This window comes from Artemia sp. Qi Xiang Cuo, chromosome 1 (genome assembly GCF_049724085.1).
Source record: "Artemia sp. Qi Xiang Cuo chromosome 1, ASM4972408v1, whole genome shotgun sequence".
NCBI classification, from domain to species: domain Eukaryota; kingdom Metazoa; phylum Arthropoda; class Branchiopoda; order Anostraca; family Artemiidae; genus Artemia; species Artemia sp. Qi Xiang Cuo.
The window spans coordinates 38,005,632-38,020,878 of record NC_142794.1 but is presented as its reverse complement, the minus strand read 5'-3'; the positions used below and the strand labels follow the sequence as shown (position 1 = coordinate 38,020,878).

At 37.7% G+C, this 15,247-nt stretch overlaps 1 non-coding gene across 1 annotated transcript; it reads left to right on the top strand.

Moving 5' to 3' along the window:
* The first annotated feature begins 14,010 nt into the window (after window positions 1-14,010).
* On the top strand, window positions 14,011-14,173 carry LOC148956274 (U1 spliceosomal RNA). Its single transcript, XR_016142614.1, has one exon. It is a non-coding gene; the product is annotated as a U1 spliceosomal RNA (small nuclear RNA).
* Window positions 14,174-15,247: the final 1,074 nt, after the last annotated feature.

The window sequence follows — 15,247 nt, the reverse complement described above, 5'->3', positions numbered from 1 at the left end:
CTCTGTGTGTGTGTCGTCTTCTCTGTGTTTGTTGTCTTTGTGTGTGTGTGGGTGGGTGTGTGTGTGTGTGTGTATCTGTGTGTGTGTGTTTGTGTGTGTGTGTGTGTGTGTCATCTCTATGTGGGTGTCATCTCTATGTGGGTGTGTCGTCTCTGTTTTTGTGTCTTCTCTGTATGTTTATCGTCTCTGTGTGTGTGTCGTCTTCTCTGTGTTTGTTGTCTTTGTGTGTTTGTGGGTCTGTGTGTGTGTTTGTTTGTGTCTGTATCTGTGTGTGTGTGTTTGTGTGTGTGTGTTTGTTTGTGTGTCTGTGTGTGTGTCTGTGTGTGTATCTCTGTGTGTATGTTTGTGTGTAGTGTGTGTGTGTGTGTGTGTGTGTTTGTGTGTGTGTGTGTGTCATCTCTATGTGAGTGTGTCGTCTCTGTTTTTGTGTCTTTTCTGTATGTTTGTTGTCTCTATGTGTGTGTCGTCTCTGTGTATGTGTCGTCTCTGTGTGTGTTTCGTCTCTGTGTGTGTGTCGTCTCTGTGTCTGTGTTGTCTCTGTGTGTGTGTGTCGTCTCTCTGTGTGTGTCGTTTCTGTGTGTTTGTCCTCTCTGTGTGTGAGTCATCTCTTTGTGTCTGTCGTCTCTGTGTGTTTGTCCTCTCTGTGCGTGAGTTGGCTCTGTGTGTGTGTGTGTCGTCTCTGTGCATGTGTCGTCTCTGTGGGTGTTTCGTATCTGTGTGTGTGTGTTATCTCTGTGTGTTTTTCGTCTCTGTGTGCGTGTCGTCTCTTTATGTGTTGTCGTCTCTGTGTGTGTGTCATCTCTTTGTGTGTGTCGTCTCTATGTGTGTGTCGTCTCTGTGTGTGTGTGTGTCGTTTCTTCGTGTTTGTCCTCTATGTGTGTGTGTAGTCTCTTTGTTTAAGTCGTCACTTTGAGTTTGTCATCTCTGTGTGTGTGTCGTCTCTGTGTGTGTGTCGTCTCTGTGTGGATGTTTTCTCTGTGTGTGTGTGTTGTCTCTATGTGTGTGTCGTCTCTATGTGTGTTTCGTAATTGTGTGTGTGTGAAGTCTCTTTGTGTGTGTCGTCTCTGTGTATGTTTGTCATTTCTGTGTGTGTTTCTCGTCTCTCTGTGTGTGTTGACTCTGTGTGTGTGTATAGTCTCTGTGCATGTGTCGTCTCGATGTGTCGTTTCTGTGTGTTTGTCCGCTCTGTGTGTGATTCGTCTCTTTGTGTCTGTCGTCCCTGTGGGTTTGTCCTCTGTGTGTGAGTGGACTCTGTGTGTGTGTCGTCTCTGTGCATGTTTCGTCTCTGTGGGTGTTTCGTATCTGTGTGTCTGTCATCTCTATGTCTGTTTTGTCTCTATGTGTGTGTCATCTCTGTGTGTGTGTGTCGTTTCTGTGTGTTTGTCCTCTATTTGCGTGTGTCGTCTCTTTGTGTGTTTCGTATCTCTTTGTGTCTGTCGTCTCTGTGTGTTTTTTAAATTTTTGGGTCACCTGCCGGAGACTCTGGGCGGGTGGACGCCCCCAAATATTGTCCCAAATTCCTCTCTCAATTTAGCACTTGTTCACGGATGCCCAGCGTCTCCAATCACTTTCCCAATAGTATCTATTCATTATCTCAGCTCAGTTTAGAAAATCTGAGCCAATTTCCACTTTTTCAAATTTAGGGTCACTTGCCTGAGACTCTGGGCAGGTGAGGTGGGCACCTCCAAAAATTTGTCCCAACTTCCACTCTTGCCTTAGAACTTATTCACGGATACCTAAAACCGTCAACGGTTAGACTGTTGCCCTAGCGGTAACCATGCCATGCTCTAAACACATACCAACAATATATTTTTGTTTTTTGTTTTCCATTTTCACAATGGGGTCCCAATCGAGCTCGTGTCCGTCGCTTAGCATTCAGGCCTTGACAAATAAAGCCCAGATAGTCGGACCCCAACGCTCCAATCTGAACACTGACTAAGACCCCAATTCTGAGCTAGTGAATTTCCACCATTCAGGCTGGTGGACTAAGACCCTAATTCTGAGCTAGTGAATTTCCACCATTCAGGCTGGTGGACTGAGAACCCAATACTGAGCTAGTGGATTTCCACCATTCAGGCTGGTCGACTAAGACCCCAATACTGAGCTAGTGGATTTCCACCATTCAGGCTGGTGGACTAAGACCCCAATTTTTCAACTCTTGCATTTCACGACAGAAATTCAAAATGAACTTCGAAAAATCAAGAGAATGTAACTGTGACAAGGTAAAGCACAACAAGTCACTACTGAAATATTCCAAATCTTGCATTTCACGACAGCAATTCAAAATGAACTTTGAAAAATCATGAGAATGTAGCTGTATCAAGGTAAACCACGACAAGACACTACTGAAATATTCCAATTCTTGCATTTCACGAAAGAAATTCAAAATGAACTTTGAAAAATTAAGAGAATGTAACTGTGACAAGGTAAAGCACAACAAAACCCTACTGACATATTCCAACTCTTGCATTTCAATGAAAGAAATTAAAAATGAACTATGAAAATCAACAGAATGTAACTGTGACAAGGTAAAGCACAACAAAACACTACTGAAATATTCCAACTCTTGCATTTCAATGAAAAAAATTCAAAATGAACTATGAAAATCAACAGAATGTAACTGTGACAAGGTAAAGCACAACAAAACACTACTGAAATATTCCAACTCTTGCATTTCACGACAGAAATTCAAAATGAACTTCGAAAAATTAAGAAAATGTAACTGTGACAAGGTAAAGCTGTGGATATTCACCATTCAGGCTGGTGGACTAAGACCCCAATACTGAGCTAGTGGATTTCCACCATTCAGGCTGGCGGACTAAGACCCCAATTCTGAGCTAGTGAATTTCCACCGTCCAGGCTGGTGGACTGGGACCCCAATACTGAGCTAGTGGATTTCCACCATTCAGGCTGGTGGACTAAGACCCGAATACTGAGCTAGTAGATTCCCACCATTCAGGCTGGTGGACTAAGACCCCAATTTTCCAACTCTTGCATTTCACTATAGAAATTCAAAATGAACTTCGAAAAATGAAGAGAATGTAACTGTGACAAGGTAAAGCACAACAAGTCACTACTGGAATATTCAAACTCTTGCATTTCACGACAGAAATTCAAAATGAACTTTGAAAAATCATGAGAATGTAGCTGTGACAAGGTAAACCACGACAAGACAATACTGAAATATTCCAATTCTTGCATTTCACGAAAGAAATTCAAAATGAACTTTTAAATATTAAGAGAATGTAACTGTGACAAGGTAAAGCACAACAAAACACTACTGAAATATTCCAACTCTTGCATTTCAATGGAAGAAATTCAAAATGAACTATGAAAATCAAGAGAATGTAACTGTGACAAGGTAAAGCACAACAAGTCACTACTGAAATATTCCAACTCTTGCATTTCAATGAAAGAAATCCAAAATGAACTTTGAAAAAATCATGAGAATATAGCTGTGACAAGGTAAACCACGACAAGACACTACTGAAATATTCCAATTCTTGCATTTCACGAAAGAAATTCAAAATGAACTTTGAAAAATTAAGAGAATGTAACTGTGACAAGGTAAAGCACAACAAAACACTACTGAAATATTCCAACTCTTGCATTTTAAAGAAAGAAATTCAAAATGAACTATGAAAATCAACAGAATGTAACTGTGACAAGGTAAAGCACAACAAAACACTACTGAAATATTCCAACTCTTGCATTTCAATGAAAGAAATTCAAAATGAACTATGAAAATCAACAGAATGTAACTGTGACAAGGTAAAGCACAACAAAACACTACTGAAATATTCCAACTCTTGCATTTCACGACAGAAATTCAAAATGAACTTCGAAAAATTAAGAAAATGTAACTGTGACAAGGTAAAGCTGTGGATATTCACCATTCAGGCTGGTGGACTAAGACCCCAATACTGAGCTAGTGGATTTCCACCATTCAGGCTGGCGGACTAAGACCCCAATTCTGAGCTAGTGAATTTCCACCGTCCAGGCTGGTGGACTGGGACCCCAATACTGAGCTAGTGGATTTCCACCATTCAGGCTGGTGGACTAAGACCCGAATACTAAGCTAGTCGATTTCCACCATTCAGGCTGGTGGACTAAGACCCCAATTTTCCAACTCTTGCATTTCACGACAGAAATTCAAAATGAACTTCGAAAAATCAAGAGAATGTAACTGTGACAAGGTAAAGCACAACAAGTCACTACTGGAATATTCAAACTCTTGCATTTCACTGACAGAAATTCAAAATGAACTTTGAAAAATCATGAGAATGTAGCTGTGACAAGGTAAACCACGACAAGACAATACTGAAATATTCCAATTCTTGCATTTCACGAAAGAAATTCAAAATGAACTTTGAAATATTAAGAGAATGTAACTGTGACAAGGTAAAGCACAACAAAACACTACTGAAATATTCCAACTCTTGCATTTCAATGGAAGAAATTCAAAATGAACTATGAAAATCAAGAGAATGTAACTGTGACAAGGTAAAGCACAACAAGTCACTACTGAAATATTCCAACTCTTGCATTTCAATGAAAGAAATCCAAAATGAACTTTGAAAAATCATGAGAATGTAGCTGTGACAAGGTAAACCACGACAAGACACTACTGAAATATTCCAATTCTTGCATTTCACGAAAGAAATTCAAAATGAACTTTGAAAAATTAAGCGAATGTAACTGTGACAAGGTAAAGCACAACAAAACACTACTGGAATATTCCAACTCGTTCATTTCAATGAAAGAAAGTCAAAATGAACTATGAAAATCAATAGAATGTAATTGTGAAAAGGTAGAGCACAACAAAACACTACTGAAATATTCCAACTCTTGCATTTCACGACAGAAATTCAAAATGAACTTCGAAAAATCAAGAGAATGTAACTTTGACAAGGTAAAGCACAACAAGTCACTACTGAAATATTCCAATTCTTGCATTTCGCGAAAGAAATTCAAAATGAACTTTGGAAAATTAAGAGAATGTAACTGTGACAAGGTAAAGCACAACAAAACACTACTGAAATATTCTAACTCTTGCATTTCAATGAAAGAAATTCAAAATGAACTATGAAAATCAACAGAATGTAACTGTGACAAGGTAAAGCAGAACAAAACACTACTGAAATATTCCAACTCTTGCATTTTACGACAGAAATTCAAAATGAACATTGAAAAATCAAGAGAATGTAACTGTGACAAGGTAAAGCACAACAAGTCACCACTGAAATACTCCAACTCTTGCATTTCAAGGAAAGAAATTCAAAATGAACTTTGAAAAATTAAGAGAATGTAACTGTGACAAGGTAAAGCACAACAAAACACTACTGAAATATTCCAACTCTTGCATTTCAATGAAAGAAATTCAAAATGAACTATGAAAATCAACAGAATGTAACTGTGACAAGGTAAAGCACGACAAAACACTACTGAAATATTCCAACTCTTGAATTTCAAGAAAAAAATTCAAAATGAACTTTGAAAAACCAAGAGAAAATAACTGTGACAAGGTAAAGCACAACAAGACACTACTAAAAGATTCCAACTCTTGCATTTCAATGAAAGAAATTCAAAAAGAACTATGAAAATCAACAGAATGTAACTGTGACATGGTACAGCACAACAAAACACTACTGAAATATCCCAACTCTTGCATTTCAATGAAAGAAATTCAAAATGAACTTTCTGAGTATTTTTAGTTTTCCCTCCAAAATTGACCCCCTTCTCTCCCCTGCCCTCAGAAATGGAGGAAGAAAGGGCCTCTGAGCCTTGCCCTTGAGGCAGATCCCATTTATTTTCGATTCTGAGTATTTTTGGTTTTCCTTCCAAAATTGACCCTCCCCCCCCCCCTGCCCCTCAGAAATGGGGGAAGGAAGGGGCTCTCAGCCGGGCCCTAGAGAGAGATCTCAGGTATTTTCTATTCTCAGCATTTTTGGTTTTCCCTCCAAAGTTGACCCCCCCCCTTCGCCTGCCCTCAGAAAGGTAGGACCAAAGGGCCTCTGAGCCGTGCCTTTGAGGCAGATCCCATTTATTTTCGAATCTGAGTATTTTTGGTTTTCCCTCCAAAATTGACCCTCCCCCTCCCTTGCCCACAGAAATGGGGGAACGAAGGGACTCTGAGCCGTGCCCGTGAGGCAGATCCCATTTATTTTCGATTCTGAGTATTTTTGGTTTTCCCTCCAAAATTGACCCCCCCCCGCCCCTGCCCTCAGAAATGGGGGCACTAAGGGCCTCTGTGCCTTACCCTTGAGGCAGAACCATTTATTTTCGATTATGAGTATTTTTGGTTTTCCCTCCACAATTGACCCCCTCCCCCCTCCCTGCCCTCAGAAATGGGGGAACGAAGGGCCTCTGAGCCTTCCCTTGAGGCAGATCCCATTTATTTTCGATTCTGAGTATTTTTGGTTTTCCCTCCAAAATTGACCCTTCACGTTAAGAGATTATCCAATCACTAATTACCCTTTTTTGCAAATGTCAATCAATGAATTCCGATTGTAAAAGCGTGTTTAATCATGTTACCTAACCCACAGTACAGCAATTTGATATGCGTAGCCTACTGCCAGGAACTAGTGGGGGGGGGGATCCTTGCTCGTAATTGCTAATCACCTTAACCCTTTTATCCATCGTCAAGTACATGCTCCAAAAATATTTTATTCAGAGATTTCACGTTAAAAAAATTATCCAATCACTAATTACCCCCTTTTTTGTAAAAATGTCTATCAAACGTTGAAAAAAACTTGGAGTTGAAACAAATTTGTGCGGGGAATCCCCCGTTCATACTGTTATCTTTTTTGCAATGTTTAGGAACAAGCGGGGAATCCCCACTCGTTTGGAATGGTACCAACAGGACATAAGCAAATAGCACGTAGTTTCATGACGTGTTTAATCACGTGTAGAGGTCCCATAGAATAACAATGGAAGGAACATAGAATAGCATGGAAGGAACATAAGCCCTTAGAATAACATGGAGATTGCTATACGTCTAAGCAAAATGGTACCTCTTACCCTACTACAGTTACATCCGTCCGACTGACTCCTTACTTACATTTTGTGACTACAAACTGTTTGAAAACCCTTACGATTGGACCGATGTTTAGACGTTTAAGACTTAGACGTTTAAAACGTTAAGCCCGAATTTTATAGAAGCCGAGGATTACCTATAACCTTATCCTAATTAGAAGGTGCTGCTGCTTACAAAGCTTGTTTTAGTCCGTTAGTTTTTGAATTTTTGAAAAACTAAAGTAATACTGAAAATGTTAATCGGAAAACGTGTTCCGATCTCGTTCTTTGTCTTTTTTAACGTTTTCAGTTTAAAAGTTTGCTTGGCTTCTACTTTTCATAATTGGCTACAGCAGACTTAATTGTGATACCTCTTTTGATACGCCTGTTTATTAGAATGATTAATTTAAAGAAAAACAAAGTTTTTTCGAGGGAAGTAAAGAGCGAAGTTGAAACTTAAAACGAACAAAAATTATAACTTCACAGTCTATCTAACATATATCGATAAACTAGTGCAAATAAACCAACTGGTGATATTTCTCTACGTTTGTAGGATTACAGAAAACCAGTGCTTAACTGAAAACACAAAAGTTCAGTATAAAGAACAAGAATATTGATTTGGGAATCAAAAGTTATTACATAGACTCACAACAGCAAACTAATCTATAACGCTTGTTGAAGTACAGGTGGGTTGGTTTGCACGGGGGTCTAATTACATGAGACCTGCATGAGACCAAAGTCATAGACGGCATTATTGTTAACTACAGTTATAGAGAATGACATGTTTTCTTTTCGAACGACACACTTTTTAGCTTCTAAGCAGTTTTTCTATTGATTTTATGGAATTTATGTCTAGTGTAGGAATCGAACGTGAGATCTGTTTGTTTTCAACTCGTTTCTAAGAATTGTACTTTATAATCTTAGTCGCCGTATTCTGTTTAACCGAAATATTAAATAAAATGTAATTTTCAACGAAAACGACATGACCATAGTAACCGAAAGTTCATGTTAAAGGACTTTTTTTCATTTATTTAATTTCTTTAATTTAATTCTTTTGATTTTTATTTCTAGGGTTCAAAGCTTAGGGTACTTTTATAAGTTTGAGCTCAAACTTTTAATGGTTATACTTTACGGCAATCTATTTCATAGGCCGCACAATCGCACTGCCTAAATAAAGAACGATGTTGGCATAATGTAATATTTTTTTTCCTTAGACCAGGGCATTTTGTATCGAAGGAGTTGTAGTAGAAACTTCGAAAAAGGCTCATTCGATTGGAAATTGGAATGGCTAGTGACATTTTTAATAGTCGAAAGCTATTGGAAGGCAACTAACAACCCTTCCACGCCCACCATTTCCCCAAACACATCCAATCAAAATTTTAAGATAGCCATTTTGTTCAACGTAGTTGATTCCCAGAAAGAAATAATGTTTTTTTGGGAGTACACTCCCCCCAAAAGCCCTCAGAGCAAGGGTTGTAAGTTATGCCCTGGGGTGTATAAGGTTCTTATAGAAAGCGACATGACCAGAGTAACCGAAAAATCATCTTAAAGGACTTTTTTTCATTTATTTAATTTCTTTAATTTAATTCTTTTGATTTTCATTTCTAGGGTTCAAATCTTAGGGTACTTTTATAAGTTTGAGCTCAAACTTTTAATGGTTATACTTTACGGCCATCTATTTCTTAGGCCGCACAATTGCACTGCCTAAGTAAAGAAAGATGATGGCACAATGTGTTTTTTTTCCTTAGACCAGGGCACTTCGTGTCAAAGGAGTTGTAATAGAAACTTCGAAAAGGGCTGATTCGATTGGAAATTGGAATGGCTAGTGCCCTTTTTAATAGTCGAAAGCTATTGGAAGGCAGCTAACACCACTTTCACGCCCACCATTTCCCCAAACACATCCAATCAAAATTTTAAGATAGCAATTTTGTTCAACGTAGTTGATTTCCAGAAAGAAATTATGTTTTTTTGGGAGGACACTCCCCCCAAAGACTTCAGGGTAAGGGTTGTAACTTATGCCCGGGGGTATATAAGGTTCTTATAGAAAGCTTTGTTGTAAAAACTTCAAAAAGGGCTCATTCGATTGGAAATTGATATGGCTAGTGTTCTTTTTAATAGTCGAAATTGATTGGAAGGCAACTAACACCCTTTCCAAGCCAACCATTTCCCCAAAGACATCCATTCAAAATTTTGATATAGCCATTTTTTTTAACGCAGTTGAAAGATCTGTAAATTATGTCTTTGAGCAGGACACCCCCACAACCCTCAGGGCAAGGGTTCTAAATTATGCCCGGGGGGTATATAAGGTTTTTATTGAAAGCTTTGTCGTAGAAACTTGAAAAAGGGCTCGTTCGATTGGAAATGCAAAGGGGTAGTGCCCTTTTTATTAGTCAAAAGTGATTTGAGGGCAAATAACACCCCTCTCACGCCCCCCTTTTCCCAAAACTCATCCAATTAAAATTTTTAGATAGCCATTTTGTTCAACATAGTTGAAATTTTTGGAAACTAGCTCTTTAACTATTACAACCCTCCCCCCCACAGCCCAAAGGCAAGGGTTGTAAGTTATGTCCGGGGGGCATATAAGGTTTTTATAGAAAGTGACGTTGTAGAAACTTCAAAAAGAGCTCATTCGATTGGAAATTGAAAGGGCTAGTGCCCTTTTTAATAGTCAAAAGTGACTGAAGGGCAACTAACCCACCTCTTACGCCCACCATTTCCCCAAACACATCCAGTCAGAATTTTTAAATATCCAATTTGTTCAACGTAGTTAAAAGTTCCGGAAATTAGGTCTTTGAGAATGATAACCACTACAGAGCCCTCAGGGCAAGGGTTGTAAGTTATGCCCTGGGGGCATATAAGGTTTCTATGGAAAGTTTTGTCGCAGAAATTAAAAAAGGGCTCATTTGATTGGAAATTGCAAGGGCTAGTGCCCTTTTTATTAGTCGAAAGTGAATGGAGAGCAGCTAACCCCCTTCTCACGCCCACCATTTCCCAAAAACACATTCAATCAAAGAATTTGTTCAACGTAGCTGAAAGCTCTGGAAATTATGTAATTGAGGATTACAGACCCCCCAGAGCCCCCAGGGCAAAGGTTGTAAGTTATGCCCTGGGGGCATATAAAGATTTTACAGACAGTGTTGTCGTAGACACTTCAAAAGGGGCTCATTCAATTGGAAATTGAGAGTGCTAGTCCCCTTTTTAATAGTCGAAAATGATTAGAGGGTAACTAACATCCCTCTCACGCCCACCATTTCCCCAAAGACATCCAATAAACATTTTCAGATACCCATTTTTTTCAACGTAGTTGAAAAATATGGAAATTAGACCTGGAATCGGAGGACGAATACTTCCGATCAACATTTTGATATAGCCATTTTGTGGAAGATAGATGAAGGGTCCAAAAATTACGTCTTTGAGTATGACGATCCCCCCAACCCTCAGTGTTAAGGTTGTAAGTTAGCCCTGGGGGCATAAAAAGTTTTTATGGTAAGCTTTGTCGTAAAAACTTCAAAAGGGCCTAATTGTTTTGGAAATTGAGAGGCCCATTGTCCTTTTTAATAATGGAAAGTAATCGGAGGGAGGATCCCCCCCCCATGCCCATCATTTTTCCCCAATCATTTCTGATCAACATTTTGATATATTCATGTTGTTCAACGTGGTGAAATTTGAGGATGAACGCCATCCCCCAATAGCCCTCAGGACAAGGGTCGTAAGTTATACCCTTGGGGCATATAAGGTTCTTATAAAAAGTTTTGTCGTAGAAGCTTTAAAAACGGCTCATTCGATTAGAAATTGGGAGGACTTGTGCCTTTTTTATTCATTTGGAAATGGAATGGCTAGTGCCCTTTTTAATAGTCGAAAGTGATTGGAGGGCAACTAACACCCCTCCCACTTCAACCATTTCTCCAAACACATTCAATCAAAATTTTGAGATAGACATTTTGTTCAACGTAGTTGAAAGTTCTGGAAATTAAATCTTTGCCAGCTTTGTCGTAGAAACTTCAAAAAGGACTCATTCGATTGGGAATTGAGAGGGCTAGTGCCCTTATTAATAGTCAAAAGTGATCAGAGGGCGAATGCCCCCCCACGCCTATCATTTACCCAAACACTTCTGATCAACATTTTCATATAGCCATTTTGTTGAACTTGTTGAAGGGTCCGGAAATTATGTTTTCGAGTATGACAAACCCCCACAGCCCTCGGGGCTAAGGTTTTAAGTTACGCCCTGGGGGCATATAATGTCTTATAGAAAGTGTTGTCGTAAAAACTTCTAAAAGGGCTCTTTCGATTGGAAATTGAGAAGGGGTATTGCCCTTTTTAATAGTCGAAAGTAATCACAGGCAGACTCGCCCCCCCCCTCCACCCCACGCCCATCATTTCCCCAAACATTTTCGATCAACATTTTGATATTGCCATTATGTTCAATGCAGATGAAAGATCTGGAAATTATGTCTTTGAGGGTGACAACCCTCCCCCATAGCCATCAGGAGTCGTAAGTTATGCCCTTGGGCTATAAAAGGTTTTTATAGAAATTTTTTTTCGTAGAAACTGCAAAAAGAGCTCATTCGATCGGAAATTGAGAGGACTAGTGCTTTTTTTATTAGTCGAAAGTGATTTGAGGGCAAATGCCCCCTCCACGCCTATCATTTCCTCAGACACTTGGACCTATACCTATCATTTCCCACGCCTATCATTTCCAATCAAAATTTTGATATAGCCATTTTTTCAGCCAATCAGAAAGATATGGAAATAATGTCTTTGAGGATAACAAATCCCCCCTGCCCCCAGGGCAAGGGTTGTAAGTTATGCCCTGGGGACATATGGGGTTCTTATAGAAAGTATGGTCATAAAAACTTCGGAAGGGGCTCATTGGATTGGTAATCAGACGCTCTAGTGCTCTTTTTAAGAGTCAAAGTGATCAGAGGACAGCTACCCCTTCCCCCGTACACACATGTCGTATTGTCCCGAAATGCGTCTAACAGAAATTTTGAGATAACCATTCTATTCAAAAGAGACTAAATATCATATAACAAGGATTTTGGGGTTGAAACAAACCCCAGAGATTATGGGCAAGGGTTGTAAGATATGCACAGGGCGTATGTAAGGTTTTTATGGAAGTGATGGTTGTTTAACTTCAGAAGAGGCTCAGATTTTCTCCCCGAAAAAGATAATGTCAATATAAAACAAACAAAAATTAATCAAAAAAAGTTTTTGCACAAAATAAGTTTTTCAAAAAAAAGTAAAGAACTCCATTAAACCAAAAATGAACAATAATCGAATCAAATAATTACCAAGCATACAACTACCAAAAATCAGTATCAATAAATAAATGAAACCTAAACAAACAGAAACTAAACAGAAATCAAAGTCAAAAAGAGCAGAACTGAATCTGAGTAGGGTTCTAAACCCTATGGTTTTTAAAAGCCAGAATATAATTTGTACTTTACTGAAAAAAATTCTTTTAAATGTTTTCACTTTTATAACTTTAAGAAATCATAAATTAATAAAGATTTTAAGGAATAAATATCAGCATATGTATATTAAACTGACAATGCATAATTTTTCCAGTAAATTCATTTGAATTTCTTATGGATATGGCCTGGATATGGACTGGATAAGGTCTGGCCCCTCTAATTTCGATGAATTGAAGCTATTGATCATTACCAGTGTTGTCAACCGGCGGAATGGGCATTTTCTCTGGAAGATTTGTTTGCCCTGCAAGCCCTAGATTATATATATATATATATACATATATATATATATATATATATATATATATATATATATATATATATATATATATATATATATATATATATATATATATATATATATATCTGTTCCTGGTATTTTCAAGAATTGAATAGTTTGAATGAATATTAAAATTGAAAAGACAACAAATTTAACCTTCCTGGATTCTAGAAAATGGAACTGGATTCTCAGTTTATTTCTCAGCTCAGTAGCGGGGTCTTTCACCACAGATGTCTCTGGCTGACTTTTTATTTGTATCCCTATTTTTTGTGTGATAGTCATGATGAAAATCGGCGCTGATTTTGTAAATCGGCGCGGAAAACTATAAAAAATTTTCAAGCACAAATCGACGTCGATTTCTTTTAAAATCGGCGCTGATTTGGAAATCAGTTCCCAAAATCAGCTATGTGTGCCCAGCCCTTAAAATACCATTTTCAACGAAAACGACGTGGTCATAGTAACCAAAAGTTCATCTTTAAGGACTTTTTTTCATTTATTTAATTTCTCTAATTTAATTTTTTTAATTTTCATTTCTAGGGTTCAAAGCGTAAGGTGCTTTGATAAGTTTATGCTCTAATTTTACTCTTTATACTTGACGGCTATCTATTCTTAAATATAGTCGTCTGGCTACATTGTTAGGTAATTTTAAGCGGGTAAGGGATAGTTTTGGGCAATAATTTGATTAAGCGATATATTGATATTTTTACTTTCGATATTCAATAATCGATTTTGATATTTCTAATCAGTTTTTTTGCTCAGATTAACTTTAGATTTTGCCAAAATTTAATATGAGAAATTGTAATTAAAGATAATTTGTGCAATTTTCTCCAAATTTTGAATAAAATACAATAAAACTCCCATTACCATGAATGAATATTATAAAAACCCTGATTTGAAATTCCTCGAGCTCAGGATAATGGAAAATAAGCTACTGGCTGTTTTTGGCTTTTCAAAATCAGCAGCATGTTAATATTTCCCACTGAGAGTTGGTTCCGCTTTTCAGTGATTAAAAAAAAAAAATTCCCACTGAAAGTACAGAGCAACATTAAAACTCAAAGGAACAGTAATTGTACCATGTATGAGTGGGATAATACCTCCTCATTAACAAGCTCTTCACACCAAAATTTAAATTTTTCTTAAATCTTCTTACTCTGATTGTAATTTAAGATAGAGCTTCTGAATGGCAGTCAAAGCAACCAAATTTATGTTTAACGATATTACTAAAATGTTAGATTTGAACTAATCATACTTACCTGGCTGGGAAGCTGCCTTGATCGTAAAAGAGGCGCTTCCAGGGTGAGGTCTTTCCAATGCACTTCGGATTGGCTGACCCCCGTGAGTACCCCAATTGGGGCAACTCAACAGTGGAATTTTTGGTAATGGGGGACTGCGTTTTCACGGACCCTTGTCCACACACTGAAAAGTTTTGTCTTTTGGGACCCTTTTATATGTCACATACGCTGAAAGAAAAAAGCATACAATTTGATGTTGTTAAGACAATAATAGAACATTTAAAATTGATCATTAGGCTCCTTGAAAAAAAAAATTTCTTGATAAACTTACATGTTTCATATTTTACGGAAGAATTGTGCCTAAAATCCCAAGCATATGAGAGAGTTGTGCGAATACTGTCTAGATTCCTGATGCATTTTGTTTTGGAAAATACTCTGTAATCATTAAATACTGATTTTTAAATTGAACTAGGAATCGAATCAAATTGCTGAAATTTAGATTAAGTCCTAAGGCTAGTCTTAAAAATTGAAATGCCGTTGGTCCCCACACATTTTATCAAGTCAATTGCGCTGGCAACATATCAAACTAAAAATTCCTTCACTACCGCTAAGCTTCTTGGAGCATGGAGGGTCATTTCCATGAATTGACGCTCTTGAGGAATACCAGTGGTGTCAACTGGTGGAATGACAATTTTCATTGCAAGTGAGCGTGTTTTCTTGTTTTTTTTTTGTAAAAGAAATTGAAAACACAAGAAAAGTGTCCTCTTTGGATTTTGAAAAATACTTTTCTCTGTCCCCTCCCCCCTCTATTACCGTGAATTAACGCTTTTGATCAATGCTAGTTCTGACTATTGTCAGCTAAAAGGCCAAGATCATATATATCTGATTTAAGGCTGAGACACTGAGTTCTCAGCAATTAAAGTTTCAACTATTCAGTTTAGTTGATGACAGAGTGAGAAACCCCTGATTTTCCTTTCTCAAAAAGGTAAATTTGCACTTGAACGATTAGTATGCATATGGAAATGAAATGGGGTATTGCTATTTTCAAAAATAATTTAAGGAGACTTGATTCATTGATTTGAAAAAGTTGTGTACACTTGGATTTGTTTCATTAATTGTAGCTTATGAGTGGCATTCAAAGCAACCGGTTTTATGTCGAGAGATATTGGTAAAATGTTAGATTTGAACTAATTATACTTATTAATAAATATATGAAAAAGGAGCATGAATGAAAAATACTATTAACTTCG